The 19,485-nt window shown below is 42.9% G+C and overlaps 1 protein-coding gene across 6 annotated transcripts in view; it reads left to right on the top strand.

Annotated features, from left to right (window-relative positions):
- Nucleotides 1-19,485, top strand: part of LOC132405281 (F-box/WD repeat-containing protein 11) — a 309,413-nt gene that overhangs the window by 87,080 nt on the left and 202,848 nt on the right. The gene's annotated exons all lie outside the window — the stretch shown is intronic.

Raw genomic sequence — 19,485 nt, 5'->3', positions numbered from 1 at the left:
AGATTTTTGCTATCAACTGATTATCTCTTGATCTCAAGTTTAGCTGGAACTTTATTGTCATTGCTGAGGACAACAAAATTGCAGTGCAGCTTGATTCAGTGCAAATCAACATACTGGCAATTCATTTACCAAAAACCCAATGATTAAATGTAAAATAGCACCTGACATCTAAGTTTCAACTGAATTAAAAATAAACAACTCAACATTTAAAAAAAACTGGCTGCCCTATGTAAGTATAGCCCATGCCCATGTTATAAAATACAATGATTGAATATAACATAGCATCAAGAATTAAAGCTGAGATTTAGAAACATGGAAACAGAAAATCTTATAGCATGTAACAGACCCTTTGGCGGACAATATTGTGCCGACCATGTAACTTGCTCTAGAAGCTGCCTATAATTTCCCTGTATTTTTCTAAGCTCCATGTACCGATCTAAGAGCCTCTTAAAAGACCTCATTGTATATGCCTTTACCAGCTTCGCTGGCAGTGCATTCCATGCACCCACCATTCTCTGTGTGGAAAAACTTGCTTCCAAGCACCTTAAAACTATGCCCCCTTGTATTAGCCATTTCAGCCCTGTGAAAAAGCTCTGGTTATCCACACAATCAGTGTGTCTCATCATGTTATACACCTCTATTAGGTCACTTCTCAACCTCCATCACAACAAGGAGAAAAGGCCATGTTCAGTCAACCTATTCTGATAAGTCATGCTCTCTAGTCCAGGCAACATCCTTGTTAATCTCCTTTGCACTCTCTGTAATATCCACATCCTTCCCATAATGAGGTAACCAGTACTGAACACAGTACTCCAAGTGGGGTCTAACTAAGGTCTTGTGTAGCTGTAAGATTACCTCACAGCTCTTGAACTCAATTCCACAGCTGATGAAGGCCAGCACACCAGTTAACAACACTGTCAACCTGTGCAGCAGCTTTCAGTGTCCTATGGACATGGACCCCAAGATCTTGCTGATCCTCCACACTGCCATGAATCTTACCATTAATATTTGTCTTCAAATTGGACCTACCAAAATGACCCAAAATGAACTCCATCTGCCACTTCTCAGCCCAGTTCTGTATCCTATTGATGTCCTGCTCCAACATCTGACAACCTTCCAGACTATCCACAACACCCCCAACTTTAGTATCATCAGCAAACTTACTAACCCATCATTCTACTTCCTCATCCAGGTTATTTATAAAAATCACAAAAATCACATGGCTCATCAAATCGCTCTTCAAATACTTGTAGAATGCCGTGGGATTTTCCTCAATCTTGCTCGCCAAGTCCTTTTCATGGCCCTTTCTAGCTCCTTCCTGGCACCATTGTAATTTTCTAGAGCTCTAACAATACCTAGTTTCTTGAACCTTTCGTAAGCTTTTCTACCAAACTAAATTTTCTACGTTGTTTGTACACCATGGTTCTTTTACCGTCGGTGGAATATACCTGTGCAAACTGCCATGCAAATGTTTCCCACATTTTTGCCACGCATTTCCCTGAAAACATCTGCTCCCAATTTATGTTCCCAAGCTCCTGCCTAATAGCATCATATTGCAACCTACCCCAATTAAATGTTTTACCAAATTGTCTGCTCCCTTCCCTCTCTAGTGCTATGGTACATGAGATAGTTCTGATCACTACCTCCAAGAATCTCTCCCACCAAGAGATCTGACACCTGACCAGGTTCATCTCCCACTTGCTGATCAAGTACAGCCTCTCCTCTAGTTGGCTTATCTACATATTATGTCAGGAAACCTTCTTGAACATACTTAACAAACTCCACCCCATCTAAGCCCCTTGGTCTTGATGCCAGTCAATATTAGGAGAGTTAAAATCTCCCAACACAATAACCCTATTACTGTACCGTTCCATAATTTGCCTCCCTATCTGCTCCTTAATGTCTCTGTTACTTTTTTTTGGGGGGGTGGTGGGTGTCAATAAAAAACACCAGTAGAGTTATTGCCCCCTTCCAGTTTCTGACTTCCCACACTGACTCAGTAGAGAGTCCCTCCATGACTTCCTCCTTTCCTGCAGCAGTTTTACTATCCCTGATTAGCATTGCCATACCCTCACCTCTTTTGCCTCCCTCACTGTCCTTTTTGAAACAGCTAAAGCCTGGCACACTCAGCAGCCATTCCTGCCCCAAAGTCATCCAAATCTCTGTAATTGCCACAACATCATAGTTCCACGTATTGACCCATGCTCTAAGTTCATCCTGCTTGCTCATGATACTCCTTGCATTAAAATAGACATATCTCAAACCATCTGGCTTAGTGCTTCTTTGGTCTATTGTCTGCCTGTCCTTCCTCATAAATTCCCTACAAGCTGTCACTACTTGTGTGCCAACTGGTCCACTCTCTGCCTCTTCACTTTGGTCCCCACCCCCCTGAAAATCTATTTTAAACCTTCTCCAATAGCATTAGCAAACGTCCTTCCCAGGATATTGGTTCCCCTCCAGTTTAGGTGCAGCCCATCCCACTTGTACATCCCTTCCCCTGAAAAAATTCTGTTGATCTTCCTATTCTGACCTTCACTAGCTCATGGCACTGGAAGTAATCTGGAGATGACCACTTTGGAGGCCCTGCTCTTCAGCCTCCTTCCTAACTCGCGAAACATACTGCGCAGGATCTCTACCCCTCTCCTGCCTTATGCCATTGGTACCAACATGTACCATTCCTTTGGCTGCTCATCCTCCCTTTCAGGAATATTCTGCAGCCACTCAGAGACATCCTGGACCCTAGCACCTGGGAGGCAACACACTATCCCAACCCTTCCCTATCCACTGACACTACCAGCCTCCCTCCCCCCTCTGATCCCAGCTCTCATCCATGCCGGGTCTTTACCATCCCCTCTGACCTTCAACACTGAGGCAAAGTGGTCTGTCCTCAGTAAGGGCCTTACTTTTGTCCCCCTTCGCCCACACCTCAGCGAGTTCTGCGTACGTCATGATGCTGAGCTCTTCTTCCACCGGCTCCGTCTTCGAGCCTACTTCTTCGGCAAGGACTGTCCCACCCCCACCGATGACCCCTTCTTCCGTCTTCAACCCTCCTCCACTTCACAGACAGCCCGCTCTGGTCTTTTGCCTCCTCTAGATCTCTTTATTGCTAACTGCCGACGGGACACCAACCGTCTTGACTTCACCACACCTTGTTCCAATTACAACCTCACTCCTTCCGAACGCTCTGCCCTCCACTCCCTCCGCACCAATCCCAACCTTACTATAAAACCCGCTGATGGGGGTGGGGGCGCTGTTGTAGTCTGGCTTACTGACCTCTACCTTGCCGAGGCACAGCAACAACTCGTTGATACCTCCTCTTATTTACCCCTCGATCATGACCCTACTAAGGAACACCAGGCCATTATCTCCCACACCATCACCAACCTTCTGAGGATCTCCCATCCACTGCCACCAACCTCATAGTTACCACACCCCGCACTTCCCATTTTTACCTCCTACCCAAGATCCACAAACCTGCAAGTCCAGGTAGATAAATTGTCTCAGCTTGCTCCTGCCCCACCAAACTAATTTCTGCATACCTCGACACTGTTTTATCCCCCCTTGTTCAATCCCTTCCTACCTATGTTCGTGACACTTCTCATGCTTTGAATTTTTTCAATGATTTGGCCTGGCCCTGGCCCCAGTGTCTTATTTTATGGATGTCCAGTCCCTATATACCTCCAGCCCCCACCAGATAGGCCTCAAAGCTCTCTGCTTCTTTTTGGATTCCAGACCTAACCAGTCCCCTCTACCACCACTCTCCTCCATCTAGCAGAATTAGTCCTTTCTCTTAATAATTTCTCCTTTGGCTCCTCCCACTTTCTCCAAACTAAAGGTGTAGCCTTGGGCACCCATATGGGTCCCAGCTATGCCTGCCTTTTTTTTTGGCTTTGTGGAACAGTCCATGTTCCAAGCCTATACTGGTATCTGTCCCCCACTTTTCCTTCGCTACATCGATGGCTGCATTGGTGCTGCTTCCTGCACACATGCTGAACTCGTTGACTTCATTAACTTTGTCGCCAACTGTCATCCTGCCCTCAAATTTACGTGGTCCATTTCCGACACTTCCTCCCCCCTTTCTTGATCTTTCTGTCTCCATCTCTGGAGCTGGCTTATCTACTGATATCGACTATAAGCCTATGGACTGTCACAGCTACCTGGACTATTCCTCTTCCCATCCTGTCTCTTACAAAACTGCCATTCCCTTCTCACAAGTTCTCTGTCTCTGCCGCATATGCTGTCAGGATGAGGCTTTTCATTCCAGGACGAAGGAGATGTATTGCTTCCCTTCCTCCACCAACTCTGCTCTCAAATGCATCTCTCCCATTTCATGCACATCTGCCCTCACCCCATCCGCCCACCACCTCACTCGGGGTAGGGTTCCCCTTGTCCACACCTACCACCCCACCAGCCTTTGGATCCAACGTATAATTCTCCGTAACTTACGCCACCTCCAACAGGATCCCACCACCAAGCACATCTTTCCCTCCCCCCACTTTTCTGCTTTCCGCAGGGATTGCTCCCTACGTGACTCCCTTGTCCATTCGTCCCCCTCATCCCTTCCCACTGATCTCCCTCCTGGCACTTATCCTCGTAAGGAGAACAAGTGCTACACCTGTCCTTGCACTTCCTCCCTCACCACCATTCAGGGCCCCAGACAGTCCTTCCAGGTGAGGCGACACTTCACCCGTGAGTTGGCTGGTGTGATGTACTGCGTCTGGTGCTCCCAGTTCGGCCTTCTGTATGTTGGTGAGGCCCGATGCAGACTGGGAGACCGTTTTGCTGGAACCTACACTCTGTCCGCCAGAGAAAGCAGGATCTCCCCGTGGCCACACATTATAATTCCACGTCCCATTCCCATTTTGATATGTCTATCCATGGCCTCCCCTACTGTCAAGATGAAGCCACACTCCAGTTGGAGGAACAACATCTCATTTTCCGTCTGGGTAGCTCCAACCTGATGACATGAACACTGATTTCTCTAACTTCAGTTAATGCCCCTCCCCCTCCCTCCCTCCCTCTTCTCTGTCCCTCTCACAATCACTCCTTGTTTGCTCTCCATCTTGCTCTGGTCCTCCCCTCCCCCTTTCTTTCTCCCTACGCCTCCCGTCCCATGATCCTCCCCCTTATCCAGCTCTGTATCCCTTTTGCCAATGACCTTTCCAGTTTTTAGCTTCAACCCTCCCCTTCCCACTTTCAAATCTCTTACTATCTCTTCTTTCAGTTAGTTTTGACGAAGGGTCTTGACCTGAAACATCGTCTGTACTTCTTCCTATAGATGCTGCCTGGCCTGCTGCATTCCACCAGCATTTTGTGTGTGTTGCTTGAATTTGCAGCATCTACAGATTTCCTCGTGTTTGCGTTTTTATGGACACTATCCTTGTGTCTCTTTTGCTGCCACAGAATTTCCTGTCTGTCCCCCTAACTATGGAGTTCTCTATGACTGCTCTGCCTGACTTTGCCCTTCCTTTCTGAGGCTCAGAGCTGACCACAGTGCTATTAGTCTAGTTGCTGCTGCCTTGCCCAGAGTAATCATCCCCCTCAGCAGTATCCAAGGTGGTATACCTTTTGCTGAGGGGAATGGCCACATGGGGACCTGCACTCACTTCCTTCTCCCTTTACCTCTCTCAGTGTTCACCAATCTACTCCCTGAATTCTGCACCCTGGGTGTAACCATCTGCTCAAAAGTCTTATTTATCAATTGTTCTGCCTCCCAGATGATCCCAAGTTCATCCAGCTCTTGACATCCAGGTCTGTCAAGAGCTGGAGGTGACTGCACTTTCTGCATCAGGGAGACTATCAGGTGCCAAGAATTCCCACATCCTACAGGAGGAGCATTCCACTGCTGTATCTGTCACCCTGCCTGCACTATATAATGGCAACCATGACCAAATCTTCTTTTCTTTTTAAATCTTTTTATTAATTTTTAAGCAAACATAAATGAAACATGAATACAGAGAGTTTGAGAGTACATAGTTAATAGTTTAAATAAACATTCAAATAGATGATAATCAATATATAATAACCTCCCAAACTCATGTTATTAACGACCAAAAGAAGTAAAAAAAAACACCCAAAAAAAAGGGGAAAAAACTAACCAACATGGGCCCTTGCATATGTCAAATATATACAGTAGTACCAGTAACTCCGAACCTCCATCCAAATAATTAAGGATAATAAAAGTGAGGTTTAGGAAAAGACAATTTAACTCATATGAAAATGTTGAATAAATGGTTTCCAAGTTTCTTCAAATTTAACTGAAGGATCAAAGACCACACGTCTAATTTTTTCTAAGCTCAAACAAGAGGTAGTTTGAGAAAACCACTGAAGTATAGTTGGAGGATTAATTTCTTTCCGATTCAATAGAATAGATCTTCTAGCCATTAATGTAACAAATGCAATCATCCGTTGAGCTGAGGGGGATAAACGACTATTATCCGCCATTGGTAAACTGAAAATTGCAGTAATAGGATGCGGTTGGAAATTGATATTCAGAACTGTTGAAATAATACCGAAAATATCTTTCCAGTAATTTTGCAAACAAGGGCAAGACCAAAACATGTGGGTCAAAGAAGCAACATCAGAATGACATCTGTCACAGGTTGGATTAACATAAGAATAAAATCGAGCAAGTTTATCCTTAGACATATGAGCTGTATGTACAACCTTAAATTGTATTAGGGTATGTTTAGCACAAATAGAAGAAGAATTGACTAATTGTAAAATTTTCTCCCACTGCTCAGTGGATATAAGACAATGAAGTTCTTTTTCCCATTCCTTAATTTTTTCTGATACTTCTGGCTGTATTTTCATGATCATGTTATAAATGATGGCTACTAAACCCTTCTGACAAGGATTCAGAGCTAAAAATTTTTCCATAATATCCGATGGACATAATTTCGGAAAAGACTGTAACTCATTATTCAGAAAATTTCTAACTTGCAAATATCTAAAAAAAAAATGAGTTTTAGGTAAATTATATTTATTAGATAGCTGTTCAAAGGACATAAAACTATTATCTAAAAATAAATCACGAAAACATGTTATACCTTTTGTTTTCCGTAACACAAAGGCTTGATCCATAAAAGAGGGCTGAAAAAGAAAGTTAGATATTATAGGGCTTGATAAGGTGAACTTATTCAAGCCAAAAAATTTACAAAATTGAAACCATATTTGCAATGTATGTTTAACTATAGGATTAGTTATTTGTTTATTCAATTTAGATAAAGAAAAAGGAAGTGAAAATCCTAAAATTGAAAACAATGAAAAGTCTTGTACAGATTTACATTCCAAATTTACCTATTGTGAGCAAGCTGCTATTGTCAATTCTTGTGTCCAAAATATTAAATATCGAATATTAACTGCCCAATAGCAAAATCTCAGGTTTGAAAAGCCAAACACCACCCTCCTTCTTAGGCTACTGTAAATATTTTTTGCTTAGTCTAGGATTTTTATTCTGCCACAGATAGGAAGATATTTTGGAGTCAATAATATGAAAAAATTGCTAATGCTTGAAATAAATATAAGAATTTGGGTAATACCATCATCTTAATAGCATTAATTCGACCAACCAATGACAAAGATAATGGAGACCACCTGGTAACAAGTTGCTTAATTTGGTCAGTTAAAGGTAAAAAATTAACTTTAAATAAATCTTTATGTTTTTTGGTAATTTGAATACCCAAATAAGTAAAATAATCTGTGACAACTTTAAATGGTAAATGTTTATAAATTGAAACTTGCATATTTAATGGAAATAATTCGCTCTTATTAAAATTCAATTTGTAACCAGAGAAGTTACTAAACTGAGCAAGCAAGGACAAAATAGCAGGAATAGATCTCTCAGGGTCAGATATGTATAGTAACAAATCATCAGCATGTAATGATAACTTATACATCCCTTCCCCACGAGTAATACCCAAAATATTAGGTGATTCACGAATGGCTATAGCTAAAGGTTCCAAAACAATGTCAAATAGTAAAGGACTTAAAGGACAGCCTTGCCTTGTACTACGGAATAACTGAAAAAAAGGAGATCTTTGATTATTGGTAAAGTCCGAAGCCAAGTGTTTATAGTATATTAGTTTAATCCATGATATAAATTTCAAACTAAAATTAAAATGCTGCAATGTATTAAATAAATATGGCCATTCAACTCTATCAAATGCTTTTTCAGCATCTAAGGAAATGACACATTCTGGTATTTTGAGTGAAGGAGTATAAATAATATTTATTAATTTTCTCATGTTAAAAGATGAGTAACGGTTTTTAATAAATCCAGTCTGATCTTCAGAAATAATTCAAGGTAATATATTTTCTGGGGCCAAAATTTTACTAAAAAATCTTAAAGTCCGTATTCAGCAAGGATATAGGCTGATAGGATGCACATTCAGTGGGGTCTTTATCTTTTTTAAGAATTAAAGAAATAGAGGCTTCATAAAAAGATTGTGGCAATTTACCTATAGTTAACGCATCTTTAAAAATTTTACAAAGCCAAGGAGAGAGTATAGAGGAAAAGGATTTAAAAAATTCTACAGTATAACCATCCGGACCAGGATCTTTACCAGAATTCATTGAAAAAATAGCCTTTTTTATTTCAGTTTCTGTAATAGGTGGATCTAGAAATACACTCTCCTCTGTTATTAATTTTGGGATATCCAATTTTCTTAAAAAATCATCTATTATAGAAGAATCCTCAACAAATTCTGATTGATATAAAGAATTATAAAAATCTTGAAAGACTTTATTTATCTTTTTATGGTCGATCATCAGAGTGCCATCTCGTTTACGAATCCTAGTAATTTATCGTTTAACCGAAGCAGTTTTCAATTGATTAGCCAATAATTTGCCAGACTTATCTCCATGTACATAAAACTGGGTTCTAGATTTAATTAACTGATTTTCAATCAAAGAGGATAATAACAAACTATGCTCTATTTGAAGCTCAACTCTTTCTTTATAAAGTTCTTTGCTGAGGGTCACTGAATAAATCTTATCAATTGCTTTGATTTTATCAACTAGTGTTAATATTTTAGAATTAGTTTGTTTCCTAACTCCAGCAGAGTATGAAATAATCTGTCCATGAATAAATGCTTTAAAAGTGTCCCATAAAATTCCACTAGAGATCTCTGCTGTAGAATTTGTTGAGAAAAACAAATCAATTTGTTGTTTAATAAAATTAAGTAAGTCTAAGTCCTGCAATAAAATAGAGTTGAACCTCCAAGATTTAGCATTAGTAGATGAGTCCATTGTCTTAATAGATAGCTTCAAAGGTGCATGGTCAGAAATGGTAATGGAGTCATATTTACAATCAATAACATCTGTAGGTAAATGGTGATCAATAAAAAAGTAATCAATTCTTGAATAATTATGATAAACATGAGAAAAGTATGGAAACTCTGTCATTGGGGTGTAAAAAACGGCAAATTTCGGAAATTACAGAATCAATCATAAAGGAATTGTAACCCCCTGGGTCGCCTCAGGCTCGCTCAGCTCGTTCTTGTCTAGGGGGAGCAGCCTTCGGCCCCGCCAAACTGGGTAATCAGCTGGTGTGGATGCTGTGTGATGTCCCCACATCGCCCAAAACCAGACAGTATACCATATGTGATTAAATGAGTACAATTTATAAAGGTTACTATAACTAAGTGATTAATAACGATACAGTATATATGAAGAGAAAATTAAAGAAAAAGCGCCAAACTTATCAAAGTCCAAACCACTTCGTGCACAACCGTTGGAGCTCAATTACTGAAGTCTTCTGGCCACCATTCGCTCCCCTCCGAACTCCTCGACTCGCAGCTCAGGACCCTCCGAACTCCTCGACTCTCCAAACAGCTCAGGACCCTCCGAGTGGTCAACCAAGCACATCTAGCTTCATCCCCCCCCCCTCCTCGGAGAATCTCCCGGCCTCGGACCCCCCTTTGGGGTCCGATCCTCGCCCAGCTTAGAGCATTGCGTCCTCTCTCTCGACCCCCTCGCGCCGATCTGCCCAAAAGCCCGTCAACAAAAGCTTACAGACTCAGAAGAAAGAACATTAATCCCCATTTGGTTTACAAAGGAATACCATTCTCGTTATCAGTAAATTAGCATTCCTGCTAGTTAACAAAAAGAAGAAACCCTCTTTACAGAATTAATAAGAGAGGCCGATTTATTCGGAAGAGCTTGGGTGGGCTTAGATCTATCCATCGAAGGGTTTAAACAACAGTTAAAATCTCCACCCATTATCAGCATGTACTGATTCAAATTAGGAAAGGATGTTTAAAAAAATCAGGACAATCAGTGTTTGGAGCATAAACATTAACTAAAACAACTTTTTGATTAAAAAGTAGACCAGTAATAAGCAAAAATCTACCTTGTGGGTCTGAAATTGTTTCATAGTGTATAAAGGAGGTTGAAGAATCTATAAAAATGGAAACGCCTCTTACTTTGGCTTGGGGATTCGAGTGATACTGTTGACCTTTCCAAAACCTAAAAATCATTGACTATCCACCTTCCTCACATGAGTCTCTTGTACAAAGATAATATTAGCATTCATTCTGTGGAATACTTTGAATATTTTTTTCCGTTCAATTGGATGATTTAAACCATTAGTATTCCAAGAAACAAAATTAATAATCTTATCCATATTGCCAATATTTATTACAATTAACACAAGGTTAAAAAAAGATGAACTCATGAATCCGGAAGAGGGAAGTAAGTTCAAGGAGGAACTGGAAGTCATGACACTCAAACCATTTTTGTAGTTTCGAATCAGCCCATGAAGTAAAACTAAGCGTGAAGTAAGCAAAAAGAAAAATCCCCCTCCCTCCACCCTCAAAACCCCAGGAAAAAAGCCAAAAGGAGGCAAGCAAGTGAAAAAATACTAAATTTACCCCCATGTCTCAAGACAGAAACTCAAACAAAAAAGTTAAATAAAAGATACAAACCACCCATATTATAAGAAAGGGTTAGTATAACAAAGATTAAAGTATAAAATAGTATTATATATATATATAAAACAAAAGGATTTAAAAAAATTAAAACTATAAAACCCATAAATGGATAATATTGTATTAGTGTTTTAAAAGAAAGTCCTTAAACTTATTCAGACACATCAAAACGGATGTGACGTATCCAAGCACTAAGGTCTTTTGGGGAGAAGAAACAACATCTTAGAAAAGTTTTTTATTTAAAAAAAATCTTAATATTTAAACGTTAAAAATATAAAAAAGTGTATATGAACTTAAAAGAAAACTCTAATGAGTTACTTTCAAAACTAACAGAATAATAATATAAAAAGAACAAACTCAGAATAAGCCAAAAACGGACTTTTACCATGTGTAAGAAATACGTGTAAGCCATCACATAAAAAAAACATCATTTTATAAAAGATCCAAATCTATAAACTAATTATTACATTAGTCAACCTGTAGTAAAAAAAAAAGTATTATTCTTCATGGAATCTTTGAGCACCCGCTGGAAATTTGAACAGCCGATAAGTCCCATCTTTGAGAGTAACTCTCAATTGTGCTGGAAATAACAGCGCTTCCTGATGAATTTCCGACATAACCGATTTAAAAGCCATTCTTGCCCTTAAAACTTCGGGACTATAGTCTTCCGGAATACGGAATTTAAAATCTTGAAAGCTGATCATACCCTTTTTCCGGGCAGCCCAAATCAAATGTTCTTTGGTATGAGGATAATGGATCCGGAGAATTACTTGTCGTGGTTTCAAACCTGAAGCTGATTGAAAATGAGAAATGCGATGTGCACGGTCGATTATTGGAGGGGTATCCAGTACTTCTGAGCCGAAGACATCCATTACAAATTTGGAGAAAAATACAGTGAGATCACCGTTCTCAAATTTTTCCGGAATCCCAATTATCCAGAGATTTTGTCTTCGAGAGTGAAAATCACTGGTTTTCAAGATCAGTGATTTTAGATTTATAACAATCCAGCAGTTGAGAAGTCGAAGCTTGCTGTTGTTGCAGTTTCAATTATGCGATCTCTCTGGCGAGCGGCATCTTCAAGAACTAAAATACTTGCTTCTTGCTGTTGTGAATCCAGTGTAAGTGATTGAAGTTTTGCGTCAAGTGTCTTTAAAATTTCATCGAACGTAGAAAGCTTTGAGGTTAATTCTCCAGATTTTCAAGTCTGTCATCCATAAGCTTCACAATTGCTTCCAAAGTTAACGGTTCTTTCGTCTGTTTCAATTCCTTTGCTTTAGACATTTCAACGAGTTGAAAATGATTCAAACAGTTGAAAAAGATTTCATATGTCTGAACCCCTTTAGAAAAGGTATAAAAAGATCAATTAGGAGGTGCTTGTAGGTAAAAAAAAAGTAAAAGGATTGGAGCGAAGCCTAAAACCGCTTCACTCCATAAGCGCCATCTTGAGACTCCGCTGACCAAATCTTCTAACCTGTTTCTTTGGCCTCAGCTGCTTCTCGTCGAAGCCTCTTGAGTCAAAGCCTGAAGCTCCTACTCTCACTGCTGACCTATTGCCAACAGTGGCTACCCCACTTGCCCCTTCTTTACTCTAATTCGCAGTGCTGTGTTCCTGGCACTGATTGGACCTCTAGAATGACTGAACGCCTGCGACGCTCTCCTTTAATACTCGCTTCGCCGACCTGCAAGTAAACTCTTCAAAGCGTCCTGCTCCCAATGCTGATTGGACCCCTGGAAAAAACAAAGCTCTGAAATCAAATGAAGGTAGCTGCCCCCTTAAAACCCAAATATTACACATAACTGTGAATTGAAAATTGTCCATGCACCTATGGGAGATAGGTGGGTGGTGGGGCATTGTTTAGTTGCATGACAGGCCTTGGCGATAAAGCTGTTTTGCAGTCTATAGAGATGTTTCTGTACCTCCTGCTGGAGATTGAACAGGTGATTACCAGGGTGGGATGAGTCCATTGTGTTGTTGCAAGCCTGCTATAGATAGCATGAGTTGTAGATGGTTTCCATATCTGCTAGTTGTGTCCCAACAATGATATGTGTGTCCCAGCAATATTCTCTGCAGACCTAATCACTCATTGATGTGCTTTTTGGGCAATCTTGTTGCAGCTACTATACGGTATTGGCATGTGGTAGGTCAGTATGCTCTCAATTAAACATCGATAAAGCAGCTTTTAGAGGCAGATTTGCTCTCTTTAACTCCCAAGAGAGTATAGGCACTGCTGAGTCTTTTTTTATTAAACAAAATATACTTTATTCAAAAATAATATTATATACAATAAACCATTCAATGACTCTCAATCCTTTACAAATGTTTCCATTACAGTCTTTACATTCCCACACTTTTGCCACCCACTTGGCACTCTGTTATTCCACATTTACATACACTCATTCAGGGGTATACACCCCACCTCCTACCCTTCAACTCCTGCGGGAGAAGAACCCTAGACTGTGGTCCTTCCCCACCGGGCCCTTGCGGTGGCTGCACCAAGTTTGAGTGCATCCCGCAGCATGTGCTCCTGAAGCCAAGAATGTGCCAGTCGGCAGAATTCCCCCGTGGACATCTCCATGTGCTGGCAGACCATCAAATTTCGGGCCGACCAAAGAGCGTCTTCCACCGGTTGATGATCTGCCAGCAGCACTGGATGTTGGTCTTGGTGTGCGTTCCCAGGAACAGCCCGTAGATTAGATCACGTAGCTGCTGGGGATGAACCTCGACACTGTCCCTTCCATCCTCCTCCACACCTTCTCGGTGAACACACAGTATGCAAAGAGGTGGGTCACTGACTCCTCCTCACTGCAGTCCTCCCACGGGCAGAGGGGTGTGGAGACGATGGAGACAGGAGGAATCGAACTGGAAGGGCCCCTCTCACCGCCAGCCAGGCAAGTTTTTGGTGCCTATTGGTGAGGTCTGGTGATGAGGCATTTTGCCAGATGAACTGGACGATCTGCTCAGGGAACCACCCCACTGTGTCCATCACGTCCTTCTCCTGCAGTGCCTGCAGGACCTTACGTGCTGACCACTGCCTGATGGCCCTGTGGTCAAAGGCGTTGACCTGAAAGAACTTCTCTACGAAGGACAGGTATGGCGGCAACAACCAGCTGAGAGGGGTGTTGTGCGGTAAAGGGGCCAGACCCATCCTTCGTAGCCAGGGCGACAGGTAGAACTTGGGCACATAGTGGTACTTGGTGCCCACATACTTGGGATCCACACACAACTTGATGCAGCCACACACGAAGCTGGCCATCAGGAGGGGACGTTTTTGCCCCTGTTGTTCAGGGACTTCTGCACGGTGGTCCGTCTGACCCGCTCCATCTTGGATCTCCAGATGAATCTGAAGATGGCTCGGGTGATTTCTGAGCTGAAGGAGCGAGGGACTGGCCACACCTGCGTCAAGTACAGCAGCCCTGAGAGCACCTCACACCTGATGCCTGCTATCGATAGGGAGCGCCCTCCCCACAGTCCCAGTTTCTTTTTGACCTTGGCAGTCTTCTTGCCCGCTATCGATAGGGAGTGCCCTCCCCACAGTCCCAGTTTCTTTTTGACCTTGGCAGTCTTCTTGCCTGCTATCGATAGGGAGCGCCCTCCCCACAGTCCCAGTTTCTTTTTGACCTTGGCAGTCCGCTCCTGCCAGTTCCTGTTGCACACCTCAGCCCCTCCGAACCAGGTCCCCAGCACCTTCACGTGATCAGACCTGATGGTGAAGGGACGCTGGATCGGTCAGGCCATTTGCTGAAGAGCATGGCTTAACTCTTCATGTGGCTGACCCTGGCCCCCAATGCCTGCTCAAGCTGTTCGCAGATGCTGATCAGCCTGCAAACTGACCTCAGATCAGAGCAGAAGATGGTGACGTCGTCCATGTATAGGGTGATTTTGACTTGGGTCCCCCCCACTGCCTGCCAGCATCACCCCTCTTATGTCCCCATCCCTCCTGATGGCTTCGGCAAAGGGTTCTATGCAGCACACGAACAAGACGGGAGAGATGGCAGCCCTACCTGACTCCAGACCTGATGGGGAAGCTGTCTGTTTCCCACCCATTGACCTGGACTGCGCTACAGATGCCTGTGTAGAGCAGTTTGATCCAATTCCGTATTCCCTCCCCAAATCCAGTTTTGGAGAGTACATCTGCCATGTACGTGTGCGATGCCCTGTCGAATGCTTTCTCCTGGTCCAAGCTGACCAGGCAGGCATCCACCCCACTGTCCTGCATATACGCGATGGTGTCCCTCAGCAGCGCGAGGCTGTCTGAGATCTTCCTGCCCGGTACAGCACAGGTTTGGTCCGGGTGGATCCAGTGCAGACTTGACCCTGTTGGCGATAGCCTTGGACACGATCTTGTAGTCCACATTCCGGAGAGAGATGGGCCTCCAATTTCTAATGTCTTCCCTCTCCCCCTTCTGCTTGTAGATGAGGGTGATGGTGCCTTTCCTCATGGGTTCTGACATGCTGCCTGCCAGGAGCGTAGCTTTGTACACTTCCAGCAGGTCAGGGCCCATCTGGTTCCACAGAGCCGAATACAACTTGATCAATAAGCCGTCGCTTCCGGGAGTCCTACCCGACTCAAAGGAACGGATGGAGCCAGTCAGCTCGTCCAGGGTCAGCGGCTGCTCCAGACTCTCCCGCTTGCTGTCGTCTAAGACCTGCGTGATAGGCGACAGGAAGTTGTGGGAGGCTGTGGAGTCTGTGGCCTTTTCTCCGTACAGACCGGCATAGAAGGATCCTCAGTATCTGCGAGGACGCGTGGATCACAGAGCTCCTCCTGTGCACCTTTTGGAAGAAGAATCGTAAGCACATCTCGTCCTGCTCCACGGTTCGGACCCTTGATCGGAAGATGATCTTGGCGGCAAAGTGCTGGGCTTGCTGGCCCTTCACTTCCTGCAGTTCCTCCCTGACGTCCACTCCCCTCGACTGCAGAAAGAGTTGCTGCAACTCTGTCTGGAGTTTACGCTGTTCTCTCTGCCCCTGCCTTGCTTTCTGGATACCCTTGCGGATGAAGAACCTCTTGATGTTCTCCTTAGTGGCTTCCCTCCAGTGAACCGGGGAATCAAAGAAGTCTTTCAAGGTTCTCCAACCTGTGTACTCCTTCTCTAGTTCCTCAATGTTCTCTCGGGTCAGCAGCTTGATGTTCAGCTTCCACGTCCCCCTCCCTGCCTTCCGGTCCTCCCGCAGGTGGCAGGTGGCTCGCAGAAGGCAGTGGTCAGAGAAGAACCCCGGCGTGATGTCGGTGGATCTGACCGTGAGGGACTCTGACAGGAAGAGGAATTTGATCCGGGAGCGGGCTGAACCGTCCGGTTGTGTCCAGGTGGCTTGTGGCTGCGCTTCACCTGTGGGGTCGCCAAAGGCGTCGCACAGCTTGGCTGTCTTTACCGTATCCATCAGGAGTCTGGAGGTACCGTCCAGCCTGCCGTCGGCACTGTCGGAACATCCAGCCGCATCAATGGTGCAGTTGAAGTCTCCGGCCAGAACGACCGGCCGGGACGTCACCAACAGCGGTGGGAGCTGCTCGAGGACGGCCAGCCACTAGCTCTGCACGGGGGAGGCGTACATGTTGATCAGCCGGAGCGGAGTGCCTCAGTATTTGACATCTGCTACCAGGTGACTTGGGTGATTGAGAAGTTGCCTCCCCATAGCAGAATCCCCAGGTTGGAAGTGCGACAGTCGTTGCCCCCTGACCACACCGATAAACCCCGGGTCTACCAACATGACCACCTCCGGTAGTTGCTGTGGTGTGGCAGTCCGCACTCCTGGAGGAAGGTCACGTTGGCCTTTACCGTGTCCAGGTACAGAATCGTGCTGACACATTGCCCAGAACTCTTCAAGCTGCGCACATTAATAGATGCCAGTGAAATGTCCGCCATGGTTTAAAGTTCTTTATTGCAGCAGCACATCGTCCTTACCTCCGCAGTCCTGTGTCATCATGCCCAGAATTACATAAAATGAATAGAATGATAGAGTAATGAAAGTTAGTATTAGCCCTCCCCCTTCCTTTAACCCTTCCCCCCTTAACGTCCCTATTTTAAAAAAAAAGAAAAAAGAGAAAGAAAAGAAAGAAAGAAGAAAGAAAGATTGCCTGGATATCGGAAGATCGTGGAATGCAGCTAAATATTTAATTATTCCAACGGTCCATAGTTAAGTATGAATCCGATTTTCAAGTAACTGCAATAGCTTTTTTGGCTACTGCCAATGCAATTTTTATAAATTTTTTCTGATACTTATTCAATTTAGGTTTCGGTATTATCCCTTCAATATCATCTAATAAAAATAATATTGGGTTATGTGGAAGTTGTATTCCAATAATTTGTTCCAGTAAAAGTCTTAAATTTATCCAAAAAGGTTAAATTTTAAAACAAGACCAAGTAGAGTGTAAAAAAAGTACCAATTTCTTGATTACATCGAAAACATTGGTCAGATAAATTTGGGTTTAATCTATTTATTTTTTTGTGGTGTAATATATAATTGATGTAAAAAATTGTATTGTAAGTCGGACATTTATTGTATTTGTCATACTGTCAAGGCATAGTCTTGACCAACTTGTTTCATCAATTTTAATATTCAAATCATTTTCCTATTTTTGTCTTGATTTATGAATTCCTTGTTTAATTGTCTTTTTTGGTATCAAATTATACATACAAGAAGTAAATGTTTCAATTTTGCCTTTTTGAATTAAAATTTCTATTTCATTAGGCTTCGGCATTAACATTGTTTGACCCAGTTTATCTCTTAAATAAGCCCTTAATTGAAAGTAACAGAAAAGAGTGTTGTTTGATATTTTATATTTATTCTTTAGTTGATCAAATGACATCAATATACCTCCTTCAAAACAGTCACCTATATATCTAATCCCTTTTTGAAACCAGTTATATAAAAGTTGGTTATCCATTGTAAAAAGAGTGAGTCTATTTTGAATTAGGGTTCTCTTTGCTAATAAAGATTTCTTTATCTCATCATCAACATTTATCTTATTCCATAAATCAATCAAATGTTTTAATATAAGAGATTCTTTCTTTTCCCATATCCATTTGGATTCCCATTTATATATAAAATCTTCTGGTATATTTTCTCCTATCTTATCTAACTCTATTCTAATCCATACCAGTTTATCTTCATCAAAAAAAGATGCAATAAATCTAAGTTGATTTGCTTTATAATAATTCTTAAAATTTGGGAGTTGTAATCCTCCTAGGTCAAATTTACATGTCAGTTTTTCCAACGATATTCTTGACATCTTACCTTTCCAAAGAAACTTCCTCACACATTTATTCAACTCTTGAGAAAACTTCTGCGGCAGTTGTATTGGTAATGTTTGGAATAAATATTGTATATTGTATTGTATATATTGTAATCTAGGAAATAAGTCCTCACCTTCTGTGGGCTCAGGAACTGGAGGTCATCCTCCCCTGGGTGTGGCAGTACTGGTTCTTTGCTTGGGGGCTTGTTATCTCCCAGGCCTGCTGCCCCTCCAGACATGGCTCCGCTCCTGGGTTCCCGGAGCTGGGGGTCTCTGGTGGTCTCCGCCTCCTGTGCTTGTACTTGGGGGGTGGCCAGCAGACTTTCTCCACTCTCTCTCCTCTCTGCTGGCTTTGTCCGCCGCTTCCTCTACCAGGACTGCTGCTAGCCTCCCCCAACTCCTTCCCCCTCTGAAGTGGACAGGTTACTGGGGGCTGTGTGGTCCCTGCCCTTCTCTTTCCATTCTCCTTCTGCTCTGCCCTCTGTCATTTGGCCGGAGCTTTCTGGGCCACCTTCCATTTGCCCACAATGCTGAGTCTTCCCTACTCTCAAGATATTGGTGGTCCAAGAGAGCTTTTCTGAGATGGTCACTCCCAGGAGGGAGGGCACAGTAGTGTGATGGTTAGCACACCAGTTTATAGTACAGGCGACTCAGGTTTAGTTCCTGCTGCTGCATGTAAGGAGTTTGTACGTTCTCCATGTGACTGTGTGGGTTTCCTTCAGGTGTTCCAATTTCCTCCCGTAGTCGAAAGACATACCAATTGATAGGTTAATTGATCATTGTAAATTGTCCTGTGATTGGGCGAGGCTTCATTTGGGGAATGCTGGGTGGCTTAACTCGAAGACTGATTCTCTATAAATAATACATTTTAAAAATTAAGGCTGGACACTCTTTCCACTGCTTCACCGTTTGAGTAAACCATAAATGTAGTAAAATTAGAGCATTTGGCCCATTGAGTCTGCCCTACCATTCAAATTCAATCATGGCTAATCCTCTTTTTTCCCTCCCTAACTCTGTCTTACTCCCTGGCCTTGCCCCCATAACCTTTGATGCCGTGGCCAATCAATTACTTAACAGCTCTACCTTAAATACACCCAATGACGTGGCTTTCATCACTGGTTCATTATTGTCCCTGTCAAGCTGGGCAAAGAAGCTGTTTAGCTCCTTGGCTAGTATGGTGTCGCCTTTTGCAGGGCAGGAATCAGAATCAGTTTTAATATCTCCGGCATATGTCGTGAAATTTGTTAACTTTGCAGCCAAGTTAACTAAGGCTGTAGTTTAGAACTTTCCAAATGAGTTACTTAATTTCCTTCACAGGATGC

Source organism: Hypanus sabinus, chromosome 15 (assembly GCF_030144855.1).
Source record: "Hypanus sabinus isolate sHypSab1 chromosome 15, sHypSab1.hap1, whole genome shotgun sequence".
NCBI classification, from domain to species: Eukaryota; Metazoa; Chordata; class Chondrichthyes; order Myliobatiformes; family Dasyatidae; genus Hypanus; species Hypanus sabinus.
This window is presented reverse-complemented; position numbering and strand designations above follow the sequence as displayed.